At 35.0% G+C, this 14,513-nt stretch overlaps 1 pseudogene; it reads right to left on the bottom strand.

The window, feature by feature from the left end:
• Positions 1 to 6,679: 6,679 nt before the first annotated feature.
• Positions 6,680 to 10,198, bottom strand: LOC110693736 (annotated as a pseudogene).
• Positions 10,199 to 14,513: the final 4,315 nt, after the last annotated feature.

Genomic DNA, 14,513 nt, shown 5'->3' with positions numbered 1-14,513 from the left:
TTACTAATATATATATTTTTTTATCAATATTTAATTACATATATTCAAACTCATATTGCACATTAAAATGTGTATCTAATTTGATTGTATTGGTTATTAATCATGGAACATAAAAGGATTAAAAAATTGCTATATGAAATTATAATTATACGTGTTGAGATGAATCAATTTAGATTTATGTTGACTATATTTTGCAATGCATATTTACTAAAGATGGTTAAATATAATAGAGTATCAATTAAGTTGTTGCGAGTAAATTAAATAGAATAGAACAAGTATCCCATTTCTCATTGCAAAAACCCAATATATACATATATACTCTTTGCTGTTGTCAAAAAAAACAAATATATATATATATATATATATATATATATATATATATATATATATATATATATATATATATATATATATATATATATATATATATATATATATATATATATATATACTCTTCAAAACTTGTTGCTTAACTTAATGCTTGCAACCACATGATAAGGTTTGTTACTTTGCCAATCTCTTTCTCACTTCCACTTTTTCACTGTTTAAAATTTTGTACACTCTCTCCATGTTAGAATATATTAAAACAATAGAGAAAGTATACTAATAAGTAAATTAACAAAGTTAATTAAAGTACAGACAAATCAAATATTATGATCAATACAAACTTTTATATGTGATTGGCCACATCGTGTGGCCAATCATTATAGGGGTTAATTTGTTAGTGCTATAGGGGTACTTCACTCGGTCAAGAGTTACTCGGTCGGTCAGGGATTACTCACTCGATCAACGGGTACTAAGTTGGCCTGGAGCTACTTGGTCGATCGGTCAGGGGTTATTCGATTAGTTAGGGATTATTACTTGTGGGTTAGGGGTTACTTGGTATGTGTCACCTGGCCACACGATGTAGCCAGCCATACACAAAAGTTGTTGTATTATCAGACTGTATCTACAGATTAATTTAAACAAGCAAGATTGTATTTTAAAATCAATGCAAAACACCTTATTTAGTTAGGGGAGACAAAGCCTAAGACTTTACCAATAAAGATAATGAAGTGAATGACTCAATACATAATCTGACCAAGAACAAATCATATCCAGATGATTCGTTTTTCATCTCTTGTAACGTATCTTAAACATACTTGGTCGGTTATATACGTTATTGACAAGATGACAATGGCATGATGAGGCAGTTTGAATTGTGTGTGTGTATAAAAATTAGTTGCAACATACAACTACTTTGGGGCCTTTGTATTATGAATTTCTTGATTAAGTTAGGCCCACATGTAGCATGCCTCTTTAAGTTTAATATTTACTCTCAATGTTTTTAACGACATATTAGTGGATATGTACAAGTTTAAATGTTGACATTACATACAAAGTATATGCAATTATGCATTATAAACTGATCCATTTGTCGATGTATAAGTTTTATTGTAGATGCTAAGCATGATAGAATACTAAATACCCCTTTACGATCAATAATGATGCCTTTCATTTGGCTAAATGAAAAGACGTGGTCTGATTTTAATCTTTAGTTTTGTCTCCTTATTTTGGGTAGTTGATGGGGAGGGGTAAGATATTAATTCTCCATAATTGTTGGGCCACTAATATATAATTGTAGTATAAATGTTTAATATTAAATCTCTATCACTATCAAAACAACTTCTAAGGGTTGTCATATATAGAGGAAGATATGAAGTGGACCTTGCAAGACCTAACAAATCAACTAAGGGGCCCTGCCTAATTGATGCAATATTATGGCGATCATCATACAAAATATTAAAAGCTCCCTTATTTATGGTTCAAAAGATGAAAAAAGAAAAAAGTATTATAATCCAACTATCCAAGTCTACAATAAGTAAATAAAATGGTTGAAGTTTCATCAGAAAATTTCAATTTACATATAGTACACGAGCACTAATTATATTTAAATTGGAGAAAAATTAATGGGTATACATATTCTTGTAAGTGCTAATATTGAGGAATTGAATATGCTTAAAATGTAGTGTCCAGGTTACAATAACGCAATGTGTTTGAGGCCCTGTAGTGCAATTTATCAAAATAAGGGTTTGTTCACATTTATTGGACTAAGCTGAATTGAATTGAACTGAACTAAACTGATTGGAGCTGAACTGAATTGAACTGATTGGAGCTAAATTGAACTGAATATTTTATGAAAGAGGGAAATTAGGAGATGAACTGAACTGAACTGAACTGATTGGAGCTAAACTGAACTGATTGGAGCTGAACTGAACTGTTTAGAGCTGAACTGAACTGAACCGAACTGAAATTAAGTAAATGTGAACAGGCCCTAATGCCCTCTATTTCGTGAGAGTTTTTCAATCACTATTGTCGCAATACTTGCAAAACAAATATAATTTAGAAATGTAGATTTTATCAAACGAAAAATAGGAAGTGATAATAATTAATTAGGGAGTTGAAGGATTTTTGTAGATTAATTGGTAATAAATAAAAAATTAAGATAAAATCGTGTTTTTTTTTTTAAAAAAAAAGTATTGTTCATATCATTGACCATAAGGGACATATAATGTTTGTGCCATGCTCATGTACTCTACACCATTGCTCCAACTAAACATATCATTGACTATGAGGAACAAACATGTATATGATAGAGAATATCCATAGAATATTCTCATCTTAGGTTTAGGATATATTTTGTATAAGATTATCTTTGATATCTGTACATATCTTGTAGTTACCTAATATGAGAAACCTAATCATATCTCGTGTGAGGGGACGTGACAGAGTATAAAACATATTCCCGGGCTTCAACTGTGTCAGCTTAAGCTTTTGGTTGAGATGGTCCTCTGACATGGTATCACAACTTAGGTTAGATCTTGGGATCATATAAAAAAATTCTTACCCTGCCGGTGGGTTAGAAAATTAAATCCACCGGCGGGATATACAAAGTTTTTTATGCTTCCGCAAACACGCATTCTTTTCTCAAAGTTTTTTTTAGAATCTTTACGTAACCTTGCGCCTCCCACCAACAGTAGCAACCGTGAAAGCGTCCTCCATCATGGGTGGCAATCGCATACACTACCGCCTCCCACTACTGGCAGTAACCACATATGCCAACCTACTCCATGTGCCTCACTCTATTTCCACCTCCCCATGACCAACAATGATTATTACATTGCCTCATTGGTTTTTTCTACACATAATCACATAGATTTTGTTTTGGTGGTGGTATATTACAATAAGGTCAAATTTTTCCACATCTCTTTTGCTATCAAGTTAGCTCCTTTTATTGTTGCAGCACTTGGAATCTTTGTGGAGTATTAATTCTTGCTACCTGGTTTCTCTTTTGAGAATTGATAAATTTCAAGCGGTGGAATTTAATCTTTTCTTGCGCAATTTTATTTGTTTTTCTTCAACTGTGATTTCACGTAGTAGTGTAGTGTCTTCTCCCCGATGATGGTTTGATCCCTTAACTTATTCTTCTCTGGATCTGCAACTTGGCCCAAGTATATGCGTGACTCTTCTCCTTCGGCCTAATTAAAAGCGCATATCTCTACTATACGTAGGTCGTGGTTGTTGCTTCTCATCGTCATCACCAGCACACGTCTACTACTTCTCTTTTGATCATGGGTTATTATACTATCCTTACCGTTCGCTGCGTGATTAAGATCCAGTCTGAGCATCCAATTTTCTCCCGCTCTGACTGCGGGGGTGTGATAGAGAATATCCATAGAATATTCTCATCCTAGGTTTAGGATATATTTTGTATAAGATTATCTTTGATATCTGTACATATCTTATAGTTACCTAATATGATTAGGTTTCTCATTGTAACTCTATAAATATTGATCAATGAAAATCACTCTAATCGAGGAGTTTATATTATCTGACAGTATATACAAGTATATATCTAATATTTGGGGGGCCTGTTTGATTCCGTCGACCACCCTACATCTGCCCAAAACCACCTCTACTAAAATGGTGAGTTAATGCAATGTTTTCGGTTTTAAACTTTTATTGTCTATAATCATAATTTTTCTAGATTGGCCTAGGTTGATTATGAATTTTTCTAGTTTGGTCATATTTTTCGCGAGTTTGATATGGTCTACTTTGATTTGATATTTTAGAAATAAAATTGTTGTTACCATGAAAACAAATTTAGAGAAGAAGACAATACTCATTTGTAATCGTATATAAGTTGTGAGTTGTGACACATTTTACACCTGCCCCTAGAACTTATATCATCGCCATCAATACGAGGTTCTTAGTGATGATGATTGTGCCTTGGACTAAGTTACACGCTTACACATACAAATACCTTCCAACTTCATATCTAAATCACTGGAAGACTCAAATTACTTTAAGAACTACTCACATCTTTTTTATGAAATTATTATGTTTAGGGTTTGATTTGTTTTATTCTCTAAATAGTCGAAAAGAGGTCAATTATAACGGATGTGAAAAGAACAGATAATGAATGTAAAATAATTAACAAGTAAAAAAAAACACATATTTAACGCGGTTCACTAACAATGCGATGGCCAATTAAGCGAGTGACCTAGAGGAAAAACATATTATAGATTCAAAACAGATTTAGGCCAGGCAATAGATTAAATAAAATGAATAGAAACAGAATGATCAACGAACAGAGTGATTGTCTCACGGATTTCAAATTGTACTACATAAAGCCCTAGAAGATTATGTATAGTGCTTCGGAATATCATGAATGTATTAAAGAAGCAAAACAAGCACGACTTTTAGAGTTGCACTGACAGACCTCTCATCAGCTGCTGTCGAGCAAGCTCTCTCTCGACCAAGCCGAACCTTCACTCGTTGTGAGGTAACGTTCACTCACCTGGAGCTATAGCGCTAAATTTATCAGAACGAACCCCAACTTGCCTATGAGCTTCCTAATGATCGATTGCTTATCGCTCACTACATTGAAACCTGTAACAAATTCAAGCTAAGGCATGTCTCTTACATATGAAGAGAAACAAAATAAGGTAAGAGCATGTTCTTGGTTGGCTCACCATGTTGTCGACGCCATGTTTTTTAGATTTCAACATAGCAAAGCAGATGTTGGCATAACAGAGCAGATATTAGCAGAGCATATTTTAGCAAAACAAAGCAGAGTAGAGAAGACCACATTAGCCAAAAAGAACAAGCTAGGCCTGAATATATATATATATATATATATATATATATATATATATATATAAAGGCTTAGCTTGTAACTAGAGTGAACACCATGTTCTCCTAAATTAAAAGAGAAACATTGTTTTGCTAACAAGGTCATGCCTTTCCAATCAAGAGAAATTAAATAATCGATTAGGGCGTGGTATTTTCTTATTGCATGGCCGGGCGAATTAGTTGTGTCATGCATGAGAACAAAATTCGAAGCAACTAAAAAAAGACATGGTTGAGACGAGGGCTCATGCCCGATGGATTAGGCAATCAAAGGCGTCAATTGGGCCTGAGTGCAAATTTGTTAAGCAATGTATTGTCTTTTTTTTTTTTTGGGGGGGGGGGGGACAATAGAAATGTATTTATAAAATCAGGTTTTACAAAATATAGAACAAGAACTAAAACTTAAAGCATGGCTTTTAACACTTAAGGCTTTACAATAATTTTTGACATTAAAAACAAAATTAAACTTGAATTGGCCGGATAATTCGCATATTAGGGACTCCTTACAAACTAAGGAGCAAAAACTTACTACACACCATAAAGAGAGCAACAGAGAGAATCCTTACCTGGCGGGATCAATACATCACCAAGTAAGGTCATCAAACGGGTCACTTGAACTAGTGACCTCCCAATCAATAACTTTCTTTGTTGGCAAGAAAGCTTTGATAAAGTTGAGGCTCGAGAAACCCCAAAACAAAGTTTGGGTGCATGCTTCATATAATAAATTTCAAGAGTAATGATTCCAAGAATCATTACGTACAACCGAGGGAAAAGAAACCAAACCAATACCACTCCAATAAAATACACACTTCATCTTAGACAAGGCCAACTTCTTGTTCAAACCCCAACAACCACATCTATAAACTCTCTTACCACTTTAACCACACCACAATCCTTAACAAAGGATCCTAACTCCCTCTGCACACAACCATTTGAAATTCTATGGCAAAAACAACTCAATAGCTCGCAAAAAAACCAAAGGGGGCTAAAAAATACCATAAAACAAACTAAGACAACCAACAAAAAACATACTTAGGAAAGAGAACAAACCAGAGGAGAGCACCTTCCAAACCGAAAACCCGAAACCATGAACACAAGAACACAAACCCAAGAACACGAGGAACCTCAAAACCCTAGCCCTAACTTCACCGTTTCCGTCACTAACTTCTCTTGACAGCAGCGTTAGGCCTAGCCCTCCAGCACAAGGACCCACAAAACCCTAACCCTAACTTACCGTTTCCGTAACAGTCAATTACCAATGACCTATGACGGCGGCGTTAGGCCTAGTCCTTAATTAGGCCTTGTTTCACCGGCAGAGAGACCCTTTTAACGATATACTTCTACACACGCTAAGGTGGGGAAGGTGACGGAGTCCAACGTTCGGAATTACTCATCTCAAAACTTCTTTAACAGGGATAGCTCACACAAACACCTTCAACTAGAAGAATTAAACTTGAGAAGGTGATGGCGTCGGCTCTTATAGTGTGAGAAATTAAAGACGCTCAATAGAGGAGGGGGAAAGGGAGAAGTAAGGACAATGAGAAGAGAAAAAGAGGAGGAGGCTAACCGAAGTCCCGGAGCTGTGGCCGAACTCCGGCAACAGTAGCAGGCCGAGATGGATGGCGGGAGCGATAAGGTGTTTAACTAATGAAGACGCTCGAAGGAGGACGAGGAAAGGGAGAAGAAAGGACAAGAAGAAGAGAAAAAGAGGAGGAGGCTCGCCGGAGTTCGGCCGCGACGTTGGAACTCCGACGATTTCCTAGGGTTAGCAGGGGTAGGGTTTTAAGGGGTTGAGAAGAGAAAACAGACCTTTTGGGTTTAGAGAGAGAATCTCTGTTTTGATGCTATATGTATTATCACAGTGTGCATAATGAAATTGAAGAAAAGTGAAGTGACAAAATGAAACATTGTCTTAAAGTTTTGTACCCTCTATGTCTCATTAAGATATTTTGTGTTCTTTACAATTGTTCGACTGAACTTGCTCCATACCCTTCTTTTTAGAATGAGATAGACATGAATGACATAATGAGATAGACATGAAGTGCTGAGGAAGAAGACAACCAAGTCAAAAAAAAAAAAAAAAAAAGATTCTATTAAATTTGACAAATACTTTGGCTATATAGACCCTACCCTGACCTATAAGGGTCATATCTACTAAAGATTCTTTAAGCTTGACCTTGACCCAATTATCATTGGATTGCCCTATCCAATTACCAAGTTTAGTTACTATTAAGTATTAACATGTTGAGATAAGGTTTACATCATGCATTAGACTGAGTTTGATAGATCATGACAATTTTAATTCATCTTGAATAGTGGCTCTTTCTCCTTAATTAACAAACAATTGTATACATTAATAATAAAACCAGATTGATGATGTTTGCTAACAACTAATCAACAGTACAAACAATTGTATACTCATGTTGCTTACAATCATCTCATCCTTTCCCCACAAACCCAATTCATTTAAGTATTTTATTAGTGAAACAACAAACAGTTAACGCCATTAATGAAAAAAAAAAAAATTTGATGTCATTTCACCGTAACATAATACGAAAAAAAAAGATAAGTACTCATTATTGATTTATTTCATATACTAAGTTTAGGTTTAGATACGTCACCCTCACACAAGTTCTTTAATTTGAAGGATATTAAGCACTATTAATTTAAAGCAAATATAATTACAGATTAGAAGTATTTTTTAACTTGATGGTAAGATGTACCCAAGTTAAAACACTCTAGGAGATTTAACCCCCAAATATAAATTAATCTACTCTATGTTAGGTTCTTAAGATGAATTACATTAATCAAATAAAGGTACTTTTTGTCCGAAAACAAAAATCAATTACGTCCTAACCATGTAACCAACATCAACAACGTTAAGTAACACGAGCACATCAAATTATTCCAATCACTTCAAAAAATCAATTTTCACACAAAAAAGTCAATTTTCTCTTATGTATGAAACAACAAATGCAATTTCATGATATACAAACTACAAAGCAAAATAATTTGAATTTTACAAAACAATACACCGTGTGTTCAACTTCATGAATGTAATGCTTCAAAAAAAAAAAAAAAATTCATGAATGTAACACCAAGAAATGAACATATGCGAATATGGAACAAATTACAAACATCTAACGACCAATTTCAAGGCTTGTACTAATCATTGAAGGGCCAATAGAGCCATCTGATGGCGGGATTGGCGTCATTACCGGTACATGATAGATCGGAACAGGCATTGTAGATGGAAGACTAGGAAAAGCAGCCTCAAAATTAAGCACTTGAATAGCTTGTTTTATAGATGGCCTATAATTGTAATCAGGATGAACACACCACAAACCAACTAGCATCAAACACTCGAATTGTTTAGCATCGAATTCCATTTTTAGCCTTTGATCAGTGGCCGAAAGTAGCCCCCCATTGCCATATAGATCCCACACCCATTGTATTAGACCCACCATATTTGTTCCTTCACCAATTGGATCCTTTAACTGCCTTCCGGTTCGATGCCTTAGCTTACTAATAATCTTAACCTCGGCAACATACTCTTTTTTCCCCTGCCTTGATCCCCTAGATATTTTTTTAACCGCGATTGGCATATCAAAATCAACAAGATAGCCCTTATAAACACATCCGAACCCTCCTTCTCCCAGCTTTCGTTTACTAGAGAAATTATGGGTGGCTGATTTAAGCTCGAAATAAGAAAACCTTCTTGGTCCGGTCCCTCTCTCGAGTTCATCATTGAATGAGCTTTCCTCATTGATGAATGAATTAGATTGATTATGCAATCATTTCAATGCAGAGGATTCAGAGAGAATTTTAGAAGGATCAAAAGTTGTATTAGATTTCTTGCCTCAGTCATTCCAGTACATGCTCTTATGGAGAGAATATTCTAACAGCTTTATGACAGCTCAACATACATGCAATGAACCTAGAAGCCGTTATAAGAAAACAACAAATTAGCAAAACAGAAAAATATTCCTTGATGCTCTGACTTGGCAGTATGACAGAAGAGGAAAATTATTAGATAATTATGATGCTAATCTCATTACTCATCTTTTTGCAATTTGACTTGTTTCTTCCTTCGATATAGAAAGAACACTAAAATTCCTCCCAAAATCACAAACAAAACACCTATCGATACAATTATCATAACCTCCTTGAACTTTATTTCCTTAAACAAAACATGTCTATTATCATTTGACTTCAAACTAGAATAAAACTCTCATGATTTGAGAATGTGTCTCTCCTTACTTACCCCAGTCGCGGCAGAAAAACCAATGTTAACCCATTCAGGGATGATCTTCATAACATTAATTGGTAAAGACATACTTACATTTCTACCAAAATTCGGATCATCCTTATAAGACCAAAACACGCTCAGTATCTCAGTAGTCGCGTTATAAATTACCCAAACATCAGCAGAGTCTCCACTATGCTCACTACCATTCCAAGGTTTATTAACAGAGGAACTAACAGAGTTGACATTGATACCAACATGCTGATAATAAGGCTCAAATCCACCATTTCCATACGAGTCAAACTCGACTACAATCAATTGATTAGTTGATAAATCGCGTGTTGTTGTGTTAAAGAGGCCTAGATAGGCAGCGGCAGAGTTTGGGGGGATTTCGAAACCAACCGGAGCAATAAAAAATGTGAATCCATGGCCATGTTTGGTAACATTTTTTTGGCCTAAAGTGTCAACTATGAAGGTGAAATGAGTATTAAAATCGGACATTTTTTGTAAACTTTTATCCCAAAGTTGTACCTTGTCACCATAAGTAATTAGACCAACACGGTACAGTTCTGTATGTATGTTCATCTCTATGTTCCCAAGGGAATATTTAGCATCCCCTTGGAAATTTATGTTTGTTGAGTCTGGATAAAAACGAGGATAGGTGAACGAAATCGAATTAACATTCCGAATAAAAGAGAGGGATAGAAGGGCAAAGATTAGAAGAAAACACATAGGAATTACTCGAAATGATGGTGAAAAGTAAAGGAAAGGGGTAGCCATTTTTAGAAGTTAGAATTTAGAAAGCAAAATTAAATAAAGCAATTGAGAAAGAATTAGAAGTATGAACAACAGAATGTCTTTACAATGTAATGTTCTATATTATTTATTAAGAATTGTCTTAAGGATGTTGCTACTATGTACTCCGTAATATATAAAGATAACGAAGCTGTCAAGAACAAAAATAATGAGATCGATTTTGACATAGGAATATAGTTTAAGGATGCTCAACTCTGCAAACAAAATTTAACAATAGTATAGACTTATAGTATACGTATATGATGGTTTCAAATCAATAATTTAACAAAAATAACTCATGCCTTCAACATCATGATGTACATCGTGAATTCGTGATGAACATTACAAGAGTATTTTATCCTAAATTTTACTTGGCTAATTTAGTATCCTTAAATTTCTTGTCAATTGGCTACTAGCTATCAAAATAAAATTATAAAATATGGAGTACGACAAGAGGATTCCGTCGACCGATCAAGAAATCTTGTGGAGCTAAGAGAAAATTGGTCTTCTTGTTGTCTAAAAGTCAAATGACAACAAGAAGACCAATTTTGGATGTTTTGTCTAAAACATTGTATCCAGGTTCTCACTGATTTATATTTCAATTTTTTGATTTCAATTCGAACTGGCTTCTTGTTTTTTCTCAATTCGTACTGGGCGCTTGGTTCTTGTTTCTTCGAATGATGTAGGGTTGAGAAAAAACAAGAAGCCAGTTCACTGGTGCTCATTACTCATTATATCTATGTGATATTGTGTTAATTAAATGAGGTGAATTATGCAGTCATTAATTGTTTGTGGGTAGATTGAGTTTTGTGGCAGCAAATTTGATATAATCGTTCTTCGGACATGATTATCAAAATGTCAGCGGGGAATGGTAAGAATAAACGTACAATGGTGAGGGGTTTTGGGATGAAGGTTGGGGTTGTGGTTGAAGATGTTGAAGAGGGGTATGGGCTAAGTAAGAAGCGTAAGGTATGTGAGCAGAAGACCATGCATTTGTATCCAAAATTGTTTAAGGTACTACAATACTCAATCTAAGATTGTTCTCACTGTGTTTTTGCATGATTAATGTTTACGAATGAATTAAGTATACTGTTTTTTTGTGTGATTAGGATGACAGATTAAGTTATGGAGGGACTGTCAAAGGTAGAGCGGAGGTGATGGCTGAACATACCAAGGCATCAAGTCGGGTAAGTTTGCTTCCTGATTAAGTGGTCAGTGGGTCTAGGAGAGGAACATTAACTTTATTAATGTGATTTCATTGGCAGCCTCCTAACATGGGTTGCCGCATCAAGTCATTTGGGCGCATATGTCAGAAATTTGATGATAGGAGAAGACGTTGGGTTTGTGAGATGGGATTTGGTAGTCTTTTACATTTTGCTTTAGATATGCATTTACCAAGACAATTGGCATACTGGGTCATGACACGGATGGATCCAATTGGTGAAATGTTTAGAAGTCCAAACGGTATAGAGTTTAAGTTTTCAAAGAATCAGGTTAGGTGGGTACTAGGGATACCAATGGGTTCTAGGACAGTTCCTTGTACAAAAACCATGAACCATCATGAACGTGTAAAGGTTCAGAATATAATTTTGAAGTATGGTAAATTGTGGGAGTCCAAGTCTGGGGGACAGTCTGGTCAGGTCTACACGTCTGTAGGCATACCATTAAGTTCAGATATGATGAGTCGCTTGGAGGGGTACTTCGATGCTGGAGAGGAAGAGGAATTCAAGACGTTGTTCTTTATAATTGCTTTAGAGATGGTGTTGTGTCCCACTCAGTCACCCCGGCTTGCGTCTGACCTACTACCTGCAATAAGCTGTGCTATGGAGGCAGTTGAGTATGACTGGTGCTCTTTAGTGTTGTCGAAGTTGCTGAAGAGCGTACAAAGTTTTGCTCGACGTTTATATGCTAATGGGTTTGCCAGTGGATGCGGCGGGTGTGCAATGTTTGCTGTAGTATGTGTGTTTCAGTGTATTATTGCTTGTTTTGTTTTTTCTTTGTGGTTCCTTTCTTAGTAATTGCTTGTTTTCAACATATTGGCAGATATTGTACTTGGATCGGTTGGATAGGGATCCTATTCAGTGGGGTGTTTTTCCTAGAATTAAAGTGTGGACTATGCAGCAGATTGGGATGGCAGCAAAGTCGGACAAATTGTTGTCTGGCGACTACGGGAAACTTAGGGTAAGCACTTTTGTATGTGTTTTATTGCACAGTCCTTCAAACAAATATGGTGTAGAGAGGAGTAACCAATTTTCATTTGAATTTCATTTGTGCGGTCTTTCCTTGTGGTGGATCAAGCTATTGGATATTGCCTATGGTGAACAACACCCAAGGGATGCACGGGATAGCGTTGGACCCCAAGCTGGAGTGAATAATGTGAGGTTTGATCTTATAGTAGTTGTTTCACCTGTGTACGTTGAATCTGAATCTATGTTGTGTGGATGCAGATGCATGATTTACCAGTGCCTGGGGTTAACTTCAAGGCTAAGCAAAGAAGGGGCCGAATGCCTGAGGTGATTCTAAACTGCAAGGGAGGTAACAATATGTATAGTGTGTAATATGTAGCATGTGTTGAACACAATTCTAAGTTTAGAATGTGTAATGTATTAAGGGTTCTTATATTTGCTGGATTTGGATATTCTTATATTTACTTATTGGTTAATTCTTGACACATAATTTTCAGTTTTGTTTTTTTGACATATAATTTGTAGTTTGTTTTTGTGACATATAATTTTCAGTTTAGTTGAATACTCAATTTCCAATTTGGAATGTGCAAGGGAAAAGCCCAGAAAATATGCCTGATATCTGGTTTTTTTTGGGCTTATTTTGCTCAGTTTTTAGAATGTGTAATGTTCTAGAATAATGATGATAGTTGTTGGATTTGGATATTCTTATTCCTATTTTAACTTAATTAAATATTCAATTTTCTTTTTTTTTTGACAAAAGAATATTCAATTTTCAGTTAAGTTGAAAACTCAGTTTCCAATTTGTGTAAGGGTAAAGCCCAGTAAAAAAGGCCTGATATCTGGTTATGTTGAATACTCAGTTTCCAATTTGGAATGTGTAAGGGTAAAGCCCAGAAATAAGGCCCCTGATATTTGGTTTGTGGGTTTGTGGGCTCCTTTGGCCCAATGTATTGGTCAATTTTATTTTTGGCCTTATTTTATGTCAAATGGACTTTGTCATAATTTTATGGCATTGTATAATTTATAATTGTATGTTATAGATTTCATAAGTGTGCTCAAGTGTATAATTTTAGTGTGATAATTGCAGGGATAATTGTTAATTCAAACAATTGCATATTGTGCTAATTAAAACAACTTAACATCAAGTTCATAAGCAATTTAAAAGCTTCAAGTTCAAAAGCAATACATCATCATCATAATGCCCATACTAAGGGGACTTTCTAATACATAGGTCCTTTGGGCTTCCTACAAAAGGCGATTGCATTCACTATCTACCCTAGACCCTTAATACATGATTTTGTTCACACATGACCTACTTGTCTGTGAAGCAAAATATTTCATCCCCATTCCTCATGGCCGCACCCCGAACTAGGTGAATTGGAGTAACCTTTTTGTTCTCATGAATCATCAGGATTTTGTTGGGCCTTACATTGACCTCCTCACTCCAAGCTCGAAACAGCCCGTCTAGAGAGTCGTCCAGCTTAACCAACATCTTCTTCTTCACTGACCGTGTTCGCGGCTCTCGAAGAATGACTAGCTTCTTACGAACATCCATGTTGCCATCAGCATGGTTCTACAAATCAAATCAAAGCAGAAATTAACAACTACATTTTAACTAAATTTAATGACATAAACTATATTTTTTTTAACCACTTTCATTCATTGCTATCTTAACTCAACAACTCTGTTTTAACTCAACTAATATTTTTTTTAACCACTTTCATTCAATGCTATCTTAACAACTTTGTTTTAACTCAACTAAACGACATTAAGAACTACAAATTACCGAAATTAACAACTAAAATCCAAAAACGTGTTTTATATATTTAATTCAGTTTTACAATGGATTTAATCCACTTGAGTCGTTCACATTAAGTTAAAATCCATAAAGTACTTCAATAATTAATAACTGAATAATAGTTGCCGAAATTTAAAGACAGTAAGATCTACAAAGTTTATCAGGATTAATAGCTAAAATTTAGCTAAATTAACACCATAAATAATTTAACGACTATTAACAATAAAATTTGAATGAAATTAACGACTTTAAAAATTAGATTTTAACAGGTTTAAAAATTAAATTCATTTGCGTGTTTAGCAGGTAAAAGTCAACG

Source organism: Chenopodium quinoa, unplaced genomic scaffold, assembly GCF_001683475.1.
Source record: "Chenopodium quinoa cultivar QQ74 unplaced genomic scaffold, ASM168347v1, whole genome shotgun sequence".
NCBI classification, from domain to species: Eukaryota; Viridiplantae; Streptophyta; class Magnoliopsida; order Caryophyllales; family Amaranthaceae; genus Chenopodium; species Chenopodium quinoa.
The sequence above is the reverse complement of the archived record's forward strand: the minus strand, read 5'-3'. Positions and strand labels throughout refer to the sequence as shown.